Source organism: Aphelocoma coerulescens, chromosome 9, assembly GCF_041296385.1.
Source record: "Aphelocoma coerulescens isolate FSJ_1873_10779 chromosome 9, UR_Acoe_1.0, whole genome shotgun sequence".
Taxonomy (NCBI): Eukaryota; Metazoa; Chordata; class Aves; order Passeriformes; family Corvidae; genus Aphelocoma; species Aphelocoma coerulescens.
The window spans coordinates 20,948,466-20,962,785 of NC_091023.1; the positions used below are offsets into that span (position 1 = coordinate 20,948,466).

Consider the following 14,320-nt stretch of genomic DNA (forward strand, 5'->3'; position numbering starts at 1 on the left):
CTCCCCAGGGACTACACAGGCTAGAGCAACATGATCTTCCTCGAATTTGCCTCTTTTGCCAAGTAAGAAGAGATGAGAGAGCAAAGACTAAATGGAGCTACAGTAAAATTTAGAATAGATGACCAAGAGACACCTCTTTGGGTGGATTCAGACCTGAGAGTGCCAAAAAGAGGGGTTTAATGGTGTGGCAATTTTTGACACAGGTACAGCTTCATTTCCAGAAGGATGATATGTTACCCTAAGCAGGAAACAAAACTCTGCAAAAATCCAGCATTCTTGTGGTGCACTTCTCATATTTTCTGCTCCTTTGTGTCCAACATCAAATAACTCTGAAAATCTGGGTGTTTGAAAATAATAAATTAAATCTCTGGGAACCTGTCTGGACAATACACACACTTAGTACTGAAAAATCTGCCAGCTAGAGGAAGCTCACTGGAAGCCTGAATTTAGGACTGGAAGCCTGAATTTAGTCCTACTGAGACTGTAGGACTCAACTCTGTTGAGTTACAGAGGAACTCAACTGACAACAGCAGAGCAATTTCCAGGTCCAATGCCATATTGTATGTGGATACATCTAAAATCCTTCATTAGCTATCAAATATATGTCAGAATAATCTGTGCAAAATTATAGCCCTAGTGGAAAGGGATAAAGTGTGGGTAAGTGTACTTAAATCAGATGTAGGAACGAAAATTAAAATTGTAAATTTTGACCTGGCACATTCTGGATTTACACAAGCTATCAAAATACAGCCATCTCTTTTCATTGGGCTGGTTTAACTGTGTAACTTTAAAGGCAGGAAAGAAATGATGCAAGTACATTTGTCTTTAGGATTTACTTAAATTAATATAGCAACCTCTATATCTACATACTTACATTTGTAATTTACTACAAAATTCCTTAATTTCTCATTACTACAACCATGAATGTGAAAATAAATATTAATATCCCAAAAAGAGTTTCAGACCAGATGTAACAATTCCTGTGAAGCCATTAAGTTTCATCATTTCCATAAATTCAGTCCCCATGCAATGAGCACTTTATGAAAGGGTATTTAATTGCCTGATAAGATATAGTGGCTCCTCTGCATCAATAATAAAGTCAATAATCTGCATTTTTTAAACCTCTCTAAATATCCATTGACGCAATAGGTTGTTGCAGTACTAAAGTCCTCCAGGCCCACTGGATCACTACTATAAAATGTTTGAAGCCATTAAATATACATTTAACATGATAGAATTTTATGAGTCTATTGGAGGTCAATGCTGTAAAATTATACCTCTAAAAATCCTCCTCAGAAAGTAATTTATGGCATAAAATATGTTTATTAAAAGCCCCTGACTACAGATTTATGTGATTTTATGTGAAGACTGCAATTGAATATGCTTGGGGACCAGTCCTGAGAACACTTTCCATGAAGTTCAGAGCTTATTACCCTACATAATCCCTCCTGGAGTTAATTGAAATACTCCCAAGAGTAAAGTTACTCATAGTCAAGAGTATTTGTAGCTTCATGCCCTTAAACTTGTTTCCACAGCTCTCCCTCTGATTCACTGTGTGATCTAGCAAGTCATTAGATTAGCAGTGCTTATCTGAGAAAGGGAACCATTTAATGGGTAAAAGGTGAGATAAAATGTATGTTTGCAATGTACTTAGGTGCACAGCACTATTGGTACTAATTGTTACTATTTCTGCAGCTCCAGTTTAATTAATCAACTATGACAGTGGTAGTGAACAACTTCAGAACGAAAAATGTTCTCAGACCAAATAAGATGTCGAAATCTCTTTGGATCATACCTCAAAAAAAAAAATCAAAATTCCTCCCATTCTATGCCCTAAACACCTTCCTAAGCTGAAAAACAAAAAAAAAAAAAGAAAAAAAAGAAATTAGTCATGCAAGGCTATTTCTAGAGTACTTTCAGAGCAATGCAATATTCATGAAAAAGTATTGCTTTTCTGCTGAAAATAGTTACAAAAATTCCCCACTCTTCTATATACCCCTGTAAAAAATGTCCCAAAAGTCCCTCCCCTTCTGTGCCACTGGAGCAGTTGGTTATTAGTGCACACAGCAAAGAGTAAAAGCCATTAATGAACTGCTTAATACCATTTTTATTTAGGTGCTTGTATAAAGGCTGGAAAGAAATGGATAATTTTTACGTTAATTTAAGATGCAGTTTGGAGCGTGTACTAAGGAACTGAAACATTCCCACCACCATGGCATGGGAGAAATTTGACCTTACAGTAAATTAATGAAGAGTTTATCATCAGGTAATCTTGCAATCTGGTTAAAGAGGTGCAGTTTGGCACCCAGGCAGGGAATGGTCCCACTTTGTCATGTGTGAACATCACTGTCTAAACTTTAGGAAGGATAACCAGCACTCCTCCTGGAGGACTGCTGATCTCCTAATCTCCCTTCTGCTTGTGGCTCAAGAAAACTCCTTAAAGGTGAAGTTTTGGGAAAGAAAGAAATATGGCTAGATCTCCCCACTATAACAGCAGAGGATTTGCATATCTGTGTAGGCTTTTGCTCATTCTAGAATCTTGTGATACAATAATTTGTTTAAGTACTGAGGCACATCTGCATGCCTTGCCAGCACATTAGCAGGATGATATAAGGGATATCAGGATGATAAAAGGATATTTGAGCTCATTTAAGGCATATAAAAACATATACATTTTTCTTGTATTTCTCTGTATCTGTCTTGGACCTCATTACTATGCTGTGAGCACTTACGTGACAACTTGAAGATCTACCAAAGAAAAACAAGACAAAAACACAACTATCAGTACACCATATTTTAGTAGCAAGATTTTTACTACTGGAGAAAAGCAGCTGTGAATCTTGCTCATTCTGGACTCCTGACTAGGTGCTTATTTACTACATCTTTGGGGGTTGCCAGTCGCCAGGCAACAAAAACAAAAGTATCACCCTCAGCTAGGTGAAGTTGAGCCAAGTCTTGGTTAGAACATGAAAATATGGTTTTGATAACATGGTGTTCTTACAGACATTTTGAACTTCTACTGGGAAGTCTCCTCTCTAAATGAATATGACTTTTCCCCATCAGTAGCTTGCAAAAAAGAGATTTTGGAAGAATAATGCTGCAGACCTGAAAAGCAGATTTTATTTTAATGTAGACAAAAGCCTTCAGATGTGGTACTTGGCACAGCTGTGTTGACTTCAACTGTTTCCCAGAACAGTTTCTGGACTGTCCTGACAGTAGGGGTGGGATGTGTATTATCCCTGAAGGAGGTGCTGCCATCTCCAACCTGCACACAGTGGCAGCAGCTCTTGGCCCTCCACTGAGTCTCTTTGGCACTGAATTTTATGGAAGGCCCATCTAATGAATGCTGCCACAAAACCTCCCATCTTTTCTGTATTCATACCTTGCCCTTCCCCTCAAAGCCATTAGCAAACTCCTGAGCGGATTCATCATAAAACCTAACCTATTACCACAAGCTAGAAAAGGATTTTCAAAGGACTTGTGCTGTCACCTGATAAAGGATTTGGGAGACTGTAAGTCTTACCTTATTTATGTAACACACTGGGCAGGAGGAGCTGGGATAACACACAGTTCAGCATGGGCACGTACCATAATGAAATCTTCACCTTCAGGCAAAGACAAGAACTAAAAAGGGACATTCAGGGATTAAATTGCTCCAGTCACAAGCCAACATCTAGGAGTACAGAATTTACTACAATGGCCAAAATGTAAAACAACAACAACAACAACAAAAAAAACCAAAAAAAACACCATATTTTATTTTTAAATCAAAGCTAAAATGGAAAACAAGTTTGTCAGCAATGCAGGAATGACTGCTTAGGTGTAAAGACATTTCTGTGGATGACACCTGGGGTTACTGAGCTTACTTCATTCCCAACATTTTCTTATGGTCCTGCTTTGAGGGGTGAAGCTGTAGAGGAGAGGGATTTTCAATTACTGTTCAATTATTGCAGATCTATCGTGTGGTGGTCCAGCACTTAGGATAACCTTGGATCTAAACGCTGTTAGTGACTATACCCAACCCAGCCCTATGCCCAGGCCTTGGACACCTGACAGATTTCTGACTGCACCTCCAGAACAGAGAATAGCACTCCAGAGCACCTGTAAAGGAGGCACTTGCTTTAAAGCTGCTATAAATTTTTCCATAAACTCAGTTGTACTCTGTACATAGATCTCAGTAGATCCATGTGCAAGACTGCACTCTGGTCTTTGACACGTGAGCCTTGGAACGTGTTCAGTGCCAGATGTGATGAGCTTTCAGGGAACTGTATTTACTGTTGTGACTAGGAGGAGAAAAACACAGTATCAGTGGCTGAAATTCCATCTTATTTTTCCCCCTAATCCATGTGTTGTTTTCCAGAAGCGAGAAATCTTATAAGAGGAAGTGTGTAATATTATTACATATGTAATAATAATTATATAGGTATGACATATGTAATAATAATTACGCGATAATAATATTGCGTGCTTGGCCTTACATTTTACTACTTATTTGTGACATTTATTAATTCTTGTATTAAAGATATTAAGCTACATTTACACATAGAAATTTAAGGCCGTTTTTTGCAATACAGCGAGAATATTTTGTTTACTTTTTGTTTTTAACTGTCCCAAATACCCTATCTCTGGGTGCCTGGAGAACAAGTGGTCTTGCCCTCTGGATGAGCTCTACCTTTGAGAAATTGACAGTGGGAGCAGGTAGCACCTTCTTTAGTAAGGTCATGTTGAAATTCAAAGAAATTCCTCTCACAGAATGAAATCCCCCTTTAGGAAAATAAGTAATTTATGCCAGCACTGGTTAGAAGAAAATAAAAGCACCAAAAACAACAGAAGAAGAAAAACAATTTACAGCACCACAGGGAGTCTTGAAATTTCTGACCTTTCATGTGCATTTTTTGGTGGCAGAAATTGTTTGTCTGTGAAAATAGGGCACAGCAAATAGCACAGTACAACACTAATTGCCTGGCACCGTGCTCTTGCTCCCTGTGTAGGGCTCTTTCATATCTTTCTGGAGCTCTGTACTAATTCTATATACACACTAAGATACAAAGAAACTAAGAAATCTATATTTTGGTGCTGTCTCGCATGTTGGAAATGTTAGAACATGGGTTTTTGTTTTGGGTTTTTTTTTCTAAATGGTATTTACCACATATAAAATTTTGCTGAAAGCAAAGCCAGGAATAAAACAAATATGGGGCTTGATTCTTTTTTTTCACTTGCATTGATAAAACAAGATGTTTAATTTCCTTGACTTCAGAAACACTATTATTTATTTACACTGGCATAAAAGAGAACTACTATCATGAAAATGGGGAGAATCTGTATAGACAACTAGCAAATAAAAGAACTCAGTAGTGGAGAACAATCATATCTTACAAAGATGAGGATAAGAATCACAGTAATTGGGAATGTGTTAAGATTTTGCTTTCTTTCACAGCCAGAAATTTGGAGCTCATCAAAGCTGTTGGTCAGCACTGATGGCATAGCAGTGACAAAGTCAGCCTTACTACTTGGGATGTGAGCAAACCTCTGCTCTGGCACAACTCCTCTGTTCCCTGGGAACAAAGATATTGCTGCGTCACAGCCTGCTCTGATGTAAATTACAATTTACATCAATTTACTATGCAGCATTTGGTTGCAAATTTAGTTTTTTAAGAAGCAGAACTAGAATGGAAAACATTTCAACACAGCAGAGCTTTGTCAGGAAATGCCTCTCACTAAACACAAAATGTTTTGCCCAACATTTCTCTCTTTCTGAGATTCACACGTCTCATCGGCTGAATTCCTGACAGGCTGTTGGAGAGCCCAGAACTTCCACACTGTGGAATGCCAGGGGATGAGTTAAACACACTCACACATTCTCTGAGATGGAGCTGACAGATTGAGGTCACCCAAACCACAGGGCCAACCTTCATGCCAGGGACACGAGGACAGAGGGCCACAGACCTTTAGCCTTACAGTAGAGTAAGTTCAAAGATACAGATATAAACACACATACAAGTAACTCAAAATATATTTTATAACTTCTAAGATCTTATAAATAAACACACATCCCAAAGCTTATGTTGTGGTGCACATTTACTCGGAGTTATTTATGCAGGAAAACCCCAAGTAAACCACAGCAGAACTAACAAACAGCAAAATAATCATATGTGCAAATAATGAAGCTCTAGTTCAAGCTTAGTAAAAAAGTGTTGAAATGTTACCTCCCCCCTCCCCACCAACACTTTTAGGGTTTTTTTAAACAATTAAGCAGTTCTAAAAATTTTCAACTATTCCTTAAACAACATCATTTTTCTGATATGAAAAAAATCTTCCTGGGACCCACAGCTGAAAAGGATGCCAGTTCTGTAGGACATCTTTTGGGAGTTCTAGGATACTCAGCAGGTGTTTTCCCAGGATCCTGGGAGAGTAAAGATGAGTTGTTAAAAAAAAAAGTCAATTCTGCTTTCTATTCTTATTCTTTACAGCCATGAAAAAGACCTAAACATTTTATTTTGTACCATAAGAGGTGGGTTTAGTAGTTCTTTTCATTCTCTATAATCAATTACAGCAGGAATATATAGTAGCAAATTGAGCAAAACCCTCCTCAGCAGCAGCAGCAGTTTCTAGTAGGTGTCACTGACTTGGCCCTGCTCTCCAAGTCACTGATTTTTCCTGGGAGCTGGCACACCAGATGGCCCCAGACTCGGCCTCTCCTTTAGATCTGCCCTTGCCTGAAGCCATCTGCGGTGCTCATCCTTTGTGCTTACCCCCTGTAAACAAGCAAGCAACCAACTCTGAAGAAAACAAGTTTTCAGTCTGATTTCTGTGTGTGCTAGTTTGAAAACAAACCAGTGGGAAGCACCAAGTCAGAAAACCAATTTAATGGAAATTAAAGAAAAGGAAAAGAAAGTAAAAGAAGACACTGACAGAGTCAAGATACAACCTGAGTCCCTATTAGGCAGGGTGGTGGTAGCAGTCTGGTGGAATGGTGGCTGCAGTCCTCTGAAGTGGTGATCCTGTAGTAGAAGGGGTCTGCTCTTCCTCAGAAAGTCCAGTGGTGGCTGTGTAGCTCCTGTCCTCTGGAAATCCAGTGGAAAGAGTGTCTCTGGTGTTCAGAGTCCCAGATTATATCCACGATGGGATGCTTGGTTCCTCCCTCTGGGTGGAGCATCTCACAATGGGGTAATGAGTCATGAGGCCAAGTGTTGATTAGGCTCATTAACAGAAGATAGTCCGGAGGGAGTTATCTCTGAGTCATGGGGCAGGACAATGATGGGCCATTAACAGCAAGATAGTCTGGGGGGAGGAGGCAAGGAAACACTGCCCCACCTGATTTCCACAGCTCATGAGGATGGTAATAGAATACACTGAGTGCTTTCCAAGTCATGCATCCATAGTGCTGCTGGACCTGAATTCCATGTGTACATATCCCTGTATGAGCAGTGCTGTGACAAGAAAACACACGGCTGCAAGCACACAGTAGAGATGAAAAGTATTGTGTGTTTTGCAGGTTTCCTGCCTGTACAGCTCTTGGCCTGACTTTGAGTTCACACAGCCAGGATGGGGCACATCGTGTGGTCAGTGAGAACTAAGCAGCATAAGCAGCCAAAATGAGAATCAAATTCCCAGAGAACCCAACTGATAGAAATAGCAACAAAGACACATCTTCTGCCTTTTAAAATGGCACAGCCTGTCCACAGAAGCTGTGGCTGCCCCATCCCTGGAAGTGTCCCAGGCTAGGGTGGATGTGGCTTAGAGTAACCTGGGATAGGGGAAGGTGTGCCTGCCCATGGGAAGAGTTTGGAATTAGGTGGTCTTGAATGATCCCATGACTGTATGATCAAATTTTAACATTTAATGCTTAGATACAGAGGTAAGGAACACGAGTTGGTACCATCATTGCTTCTCAGACTACTGAGGATACTGGGGTGGTAAAATACAATACAGGGCAGCTGGAATTGCCCCATAAATTGATCTAAGGAAATCCTAGAGCAAAGTGTTTCCTTTGATCTCTTATCAGCCTGTGAAAATATAATCCCAGTGATACGTCCCTGTAGGCAGGAGTCATTTCGCCAGGTTTGAATCTATTTTTTCCTAATAAACACCCATGAATCATTTGAGAAACTGAGTTCTGCATCCCATTTTTAATTCTGATTTATTCAAAAAACATTCTGAAATCAACAGGAACAGTTTTTAAGTGATCAGAATGAAGAGCTGTTAGACCAGTAAGACACTGAATATTCAACTTCCTGTAAAATACAGCAACGACCCGAGTTCCATTTCAGCATGGTAGAAACATTAGCAACCATGAAAAAATGAACCTTAAGACTAGAACCATAAGAAAAATTTGGGAGCACTTGTCCTGGAAAGTCCTAACACATGGTAAATTCTCCCTTGTACTCCACCAGACTACTTAATTTGAGAAGCTCAGATTATGAATGTATTGCTGTTTGTAATGAATGCTACATTCAACTCAGAATATTTTTGCTCTGTAGTTGTATGAGACATTAGTGACTGTAATTGATTTGGCATTAGTCTTGCCTAGTTGACTTTGTTTAAAAGATTGCACTGAGTATCATAAGTACTTGGAAGCAGACATATAGACTTCTTTAAAATGCTGATTTGAGCTGTCTCTGCATGAAATAATTGTTACATTCCTTTACTATATTGTTTTCTTGAAATTATTTTCCTGTCTATATAATTTCCAAGTTTTCATGAAGAGGAGTTTCATATTCATTTTTCCAGTATCCTTAATTTTACTGAAATGTGTTTGTATGTTCATTTATTGCTGAGAGTGACACAGGGTTGGGACCCAAAAAGTTCAATCTCTAACAATAAGAGACTGGAAATAATGTGACAAAGTAATGGTCAGTGAAGTGTGTAAAACTAAGTCTCTTGAAACTGGTAAAAAATATTAAGGATGAAATTTGTCTCTGTAGACAGGCCATTATGAGGGTAAGACAGGATATAATAGGTGGAGTTCCCTTACAAAAGCATGCTCCATCTTCCTTGGAATATGAGTGTTTGCCATGGAGGTCAGAAGAGCCTGGAGTAGAAGCAGGAATTGGGAGAATCAATACAAAGCTCTTGTGGCCAGACTCAAGGGGCAGTGAGTGGCTGTGGCTCCAACCAGTGAATTGGACTGCCTTTTATAGCCACCTGTTAATTCACTGGACTAACAGCTTCCTAAAAATAAAGCTAAGGTTTTTCCAGGTTTTGAGACTACTTTTCCATGTTATTGTAAATTCCCCCCCCTTTTTAGGATGAAGGAAAAGATTACAAGATCATCTATGTTTCTGCTGTTTTTCTTGCCCTATTTAGATTTAAATCAGGAAATTAAAAGAATGATTAAAAAATGCATGTCATGCCTAAAAAGCACAGAATATTATCAAGGGACTACAAAGGCTGATACAATGGAGGGATGAGCTAAAAAAATATCCTGAGAAGTCAAAACTGGCTATGAATGAAGTTTTCAGAGCAAGGAAATAAGAACAATAAAGTCTCCTTCAGGTGTATAAAGTGGAGTGAAGCTGACAAGAGAAGACATTAGACCACGGCAGGATATTTGAAGGAAGTTAATAAAGAAGGAGGGTAATACAGCTGCAGAATTTAATGAGGTCCCTGTAGTGTTTGCAGGAGGATCTGAAGTTGGAAAGCAAGCAATAATCAGCATGCCTAAGTTTTGCAGAAAGTATTGTGCCTAAAGGCCATAAGGTTAATGTTCAGATTTAATGAAAAAACATACATGCACACACCAGAGGGGTAAAGCACACATCAGATCTCTTCCCACTGACTTCAGTCTCTGCTGAGGGGGAAGGGAGTGAAACCCTCTCAAATATAAAACTCGTTCAAACGCTGCACGAGAAGATGAGATGAAAGAAGGTACAAACTGTGTCTCCTCTTAATTGAATGTACACCTTGATTATTTTTCTTTTAAGCAAGTTTCATTGACTGATGTAAAAAAAAAAACAACAACTTTTTTTTAGGACGTTCTAATATTTTGAAGAAAATTATTTTGAGTGTAAAGAAGAATAAACATTTATATTCATGATGTTTTATACTGTGTCTGGACCTAATCTTCCAGGTTCACCATCAGAGAAATCAGCCTCAGGAAGAGGAGGGCCCAAGGCCCCTTCAGGCTGTAACCCCACAGATGGAACTGCAGCCCTCCAAAAGTCCTGGGACTTCCTCTCCAGAGCTACAAGAATTCTCAGGAGCTGGGAGGAGCTGGACAGGTGAGCTGGAAAGAGGATTGCTTTCTCAGGCAGAGGTTAATTAAAGAGGCAGACTGCTGAAAAATATTTAGATTCACAGGAATTCCAAGGCTTTATCTGATAACCTAAATGCCACCAGAATATTTCTGTCTAGCTTTAATAGGCAGTCCATTTCCTCATATCTTTATACTACTGAATTTACTTAGCCAACACCACATAATATGAATTAATACCTAGATTCAGAGTCCCTGAAATAAATGCATGTTCATTGACAACTGTGGGCTTTAGATTATAAACCCTTAAGAAGACATTACCTATTTCAAATGACCTCTTATTATGCAGCTAAAAGCAACCAGAGATAAGACATTTTTGGAGCTGATAAAAAGCCTCCAGAGCAATGGTTCTCAAAATTAGAGTTGCAGCCTCAGGTTGGGGGATGAAGAGTTTTTGCTGCAGAGTCACAACACACTCCACAAACTTAAGATCTCATTGTAAAGAAAATTACTTCTAGCTCTTCTGGCAACAAAGATAACCTTCTGAATGTAAATATCTGAAGGAGTTTGGTTTACTTGATACAGAATTGTAGGGAATACCCAGTTCATGATGCTTCCTATAAGCATAGGGGATTTTTTCTATTCTGGTGATATAAACAGTAATAATAAAAAATTGCCAGTGTTAAATATATATACAACCAACCATTCAGGAAGTATTTCAGCTGTGTTCCTGTTATCGACACAGCACCAAAGTTTCTGACAACTCAGAGCACAGATATGCTGTGAAAGATTGCATGATGGGAATGGCTTGAATTTAGAGTTGTCTAAAGACAAATTTTAAGTTGTTTAAGTTTCAAATGCAATGTCTGATTAAGGAAGAAAAGGTTTAGATAGAGAAGACGAGATACTGCCACTGGTTTGAAATTGTGATGCAAGGAAGCACTAAGGCAGTCACAGAGATGTTTTCTAGGATATTAGGGCTCACTGAAGTTGGAAACTTAAAAACCACAAACAACCACAATTCTTCACCAAGAACAAGCCTGGGTCCATCTGTGAACATCCTGCTCGCCAGCATAAAGTTTCACTACACATAAGAAGATATCCTTTTAGGTGACTGGTAATGCACTTCAAGGACTCAACTGAGTAAGTACTTGTCAGTCTACACAGCTGTAACAAAAGAACTAGAATTCCAACTCAAAAGCACTGGCCTTATATGAAAGGTATCAGACGATCCAGTCCTTGTTTTCATCAAAAGAACAATCTGATGCTCAGCGAAGTTGAAAGATATTACTCATCCACTGTTTTCACATTCGAGAAAAAAAAGACTTTAAAAAAAAAAAAGGCAAAAAACCCCAAAGAAACAACAAATACCTGAATTCTCAATGCTCCAATGGAAATCAGTACACAGAACCCAATATTTTCAGAGGTTTAGACTTTTCTTCTGCTGTAGTTCAAAACACTTGTTGCTTAGAAGGTCATTGTTCCCTGGCTTGCAGGGAACTCATTTACATAGAAATAGAACTGGCATTAAAAGGGAATAAGCAGTGAATTTTCGAAGAAAAGCCATTATTCAGGGAAAAGAAAAGAAAAATATATGGAGAAACAAGCAGGCTAAATCTGTGTCCAAAGCACTGAATAGCACACTCAGATTTCAGTACTTCACATCAGTCAAGCATTTGGTCTAATATCACTGAACTAAGCTCCTGTCATAAAACATAGAAAGGAATTTAAGAGAAAGTAGGGAGAGCTGTAAAGAAGGGAAGTAAAGAGACAAACACTTCTGAGAAAAGGGAATGAACCTGACAGAGCAAGTGGCCTTACCCTGTTCTGTAGGTTTTTCCAAGAATAAACCTATTTAAGGAATAAAATTATTGCAAATCTGTCCCTACAGTTACTATAGTGATAATGAAAACCATTAAAATGAATATTTGATAAATGAATAAATGAATAAAAATGAAGGGAATAAATGAATGGCAAATGAATATAAATACTAAATGGTGAAAATTAAATGAATAATTCTCTTAAATGAATAAATCCGCTGTGCTTCAGTTTGTTAGTGCTCTATACAGATTAAATTCCTCTTAAATGTCATCTTGAAAGGAGTTTGCATTGCACCACAAGGATATATATACTGGGGGTTGCCAGGATAATGGAAAGTAAACATCTGCGTGTGTGACATTGCTTGGTTTCTTTAGCACACACCAAAACTGACAATTTAGTTATTAGTTACATTTCACAGTCAGTGCAGCCAGTGGCTGTTGCAGAGGAGCAGTATCTTGATTTTTTCCTGAGCTATTTATTTCTCTTATAGCAACTGTGAATTTCACATACTGATATTTATTACATACTGATATTCTTAGCATTGTAGAAGACCCAAGTATCAGCATGTTCAGCAGCCCAGTCTAGAAATCTAAGAGGAGAATGAGAGTTGAAGACAGGGTTGTAGGAAGATTGTTCAACACAGCAGTAGGTCTTCAAAGAAAGAGAAAAAAGGAAGAATTAACAGAGCAAATACTGGATGTACAAGGGAAGAAATATTCCAGAGCTATAGGAAAGGAATAAATACACAGGGTTAGGGGAATAAGTGAAAGATGGAGTGACATGGTCAGAAAAAAGAGAAATATTTGTCAATGGCCAACATAATTAAACTAGAAAAGGGTTCCCTAATTCACAGTGCTATTACAGAGAAGGTTCATCTGTGGAAGGCCCAGCTTCATTCAGCCCAGACCCCCAGCTACTCTGACTGGAATTAGCAACAACAAGAGTGTACCTGATCATCTCTGCCATTGCACTGACATCAATACTTGTGTGCAAATCTCTCCTTCATTCCTTATTGAAGTATTTCTAATGCAACCTGCTGCCAGAACTGAAGGCAAAAGTTTGGCTATGGACTTTGTAGAACCTACTGAGAAGGGCTTATTTTTTTGTTGTTTAAAAGAAAAATGCAGCTCAACTCCACTGGGAGTTTTTATCATTTTTAGCTGTGGAAAATTAAACTGTCCTTATGCTGTACAAGATGTTCCCCTTCTTCCACTCCCCCGCTGTTAAATCCTAAGTGTTCTGCAGAAGCACAGGCCCCAGTAACTGGGGAACATGACAGTCAATACAAATAAAACCCCACAATATACATTAGTATATACCCCTGAACAGATGAAATAAAGAAGTGCCTCAATTCCTTAGGACTGAGCACCAGATTTTGTCCATTTTCAAACCAAAATTCCACCTCTTTGTAAACCAAGCAATGCAAATTCTGCTCCAGAGTCTCATAAATCTGAAAAGAATACTTCATACCTGCAACCCTGCTGAAAAGGGTGAAGCATCAGTCCTGTTATGAATCATTGCTGGATGTTTCAGTTCAATTCTCCTCTCACCTGCTCGAGGAAAGGCAGTAAGGAAAGTCAGAAAACAGTCAAAATCATCATGTGTTTCTGATATAAGCACACCCTGCCTTGGGATGAGCTCTGCACAGCTGCTGTCACTTGGCCAGTAAAGTAATTTTTTCTGAATTAGGTCTCATTGGGGAGTTCAGCTTGTCTTTTTGGTGGCTAAAACCTGTAAACTTAAGTCAGTAACTTGTCTCATGAGGAGGTCCTTGTATTTTGGACTTGTGTTTCTCAGTACAGAATGTGATTTTTTGCCTTGGTGTTTCTTTAACTGAGTTTCATAACCCAACAGAAGTAATTTGTGATTTGATAATTCCTTCCTATTGATATCTTGTTCAGTTCCTGTTCCTCAGTTCTGAAATCAATACATAGTCTATACACTATAACACACAATTCCAAATACAAAAGCCAGCATAAAAACAGCTGAGCAGTCTTATGATGGCAGATCCCCTTTTCATGCTATGAAAGGAGTCAAGGCCTGTGTTCCAACATTTCCTAGACTTGACTTTTAAAATAGAATTACCAGTTAAGAACAAGAAGATGTTAATTAAACCAGAACTACTAATAGGATGCTCAAAATCCACTGAACATAACATGCTTTTCCTGTTACCCTTGTTTCCTTTTTCTGCCTCCTGAAGCAGGATATGCCCAGTAAAAACTTGGTACCTAGGTGTCTGTTTCTCCCTCTCACGATTTATCTATGCTTCTGTTGTCTTGATAGATTTACAGAACTAAACTTACACTG

General features: G+C 38.7%; 1 long non-coding RNA gene across 2 annotated transcripts in view; it reads right to left on the reverse strand.

Moving 5' to 3' along the window:
- Positions 1-13,567, reverse strand: part of LOC138114787 (uncharacterized) — a 41,137-nt gene extending 27,570 nt beyond the window's left edge. For both annotated transcript variants that reach the window (XR_011152811.1, XR_011152809.1), the window contains exon 1: positions 13,484-13,567. This is a non-coding gene — a long non-coding RNA (uncharacterized lncRNA). The remainder of the gene's footprint in view (positions 1-13,483) is intronic.
- Positions 13,568-14,320: the final 753 nt, after the last annotated feature.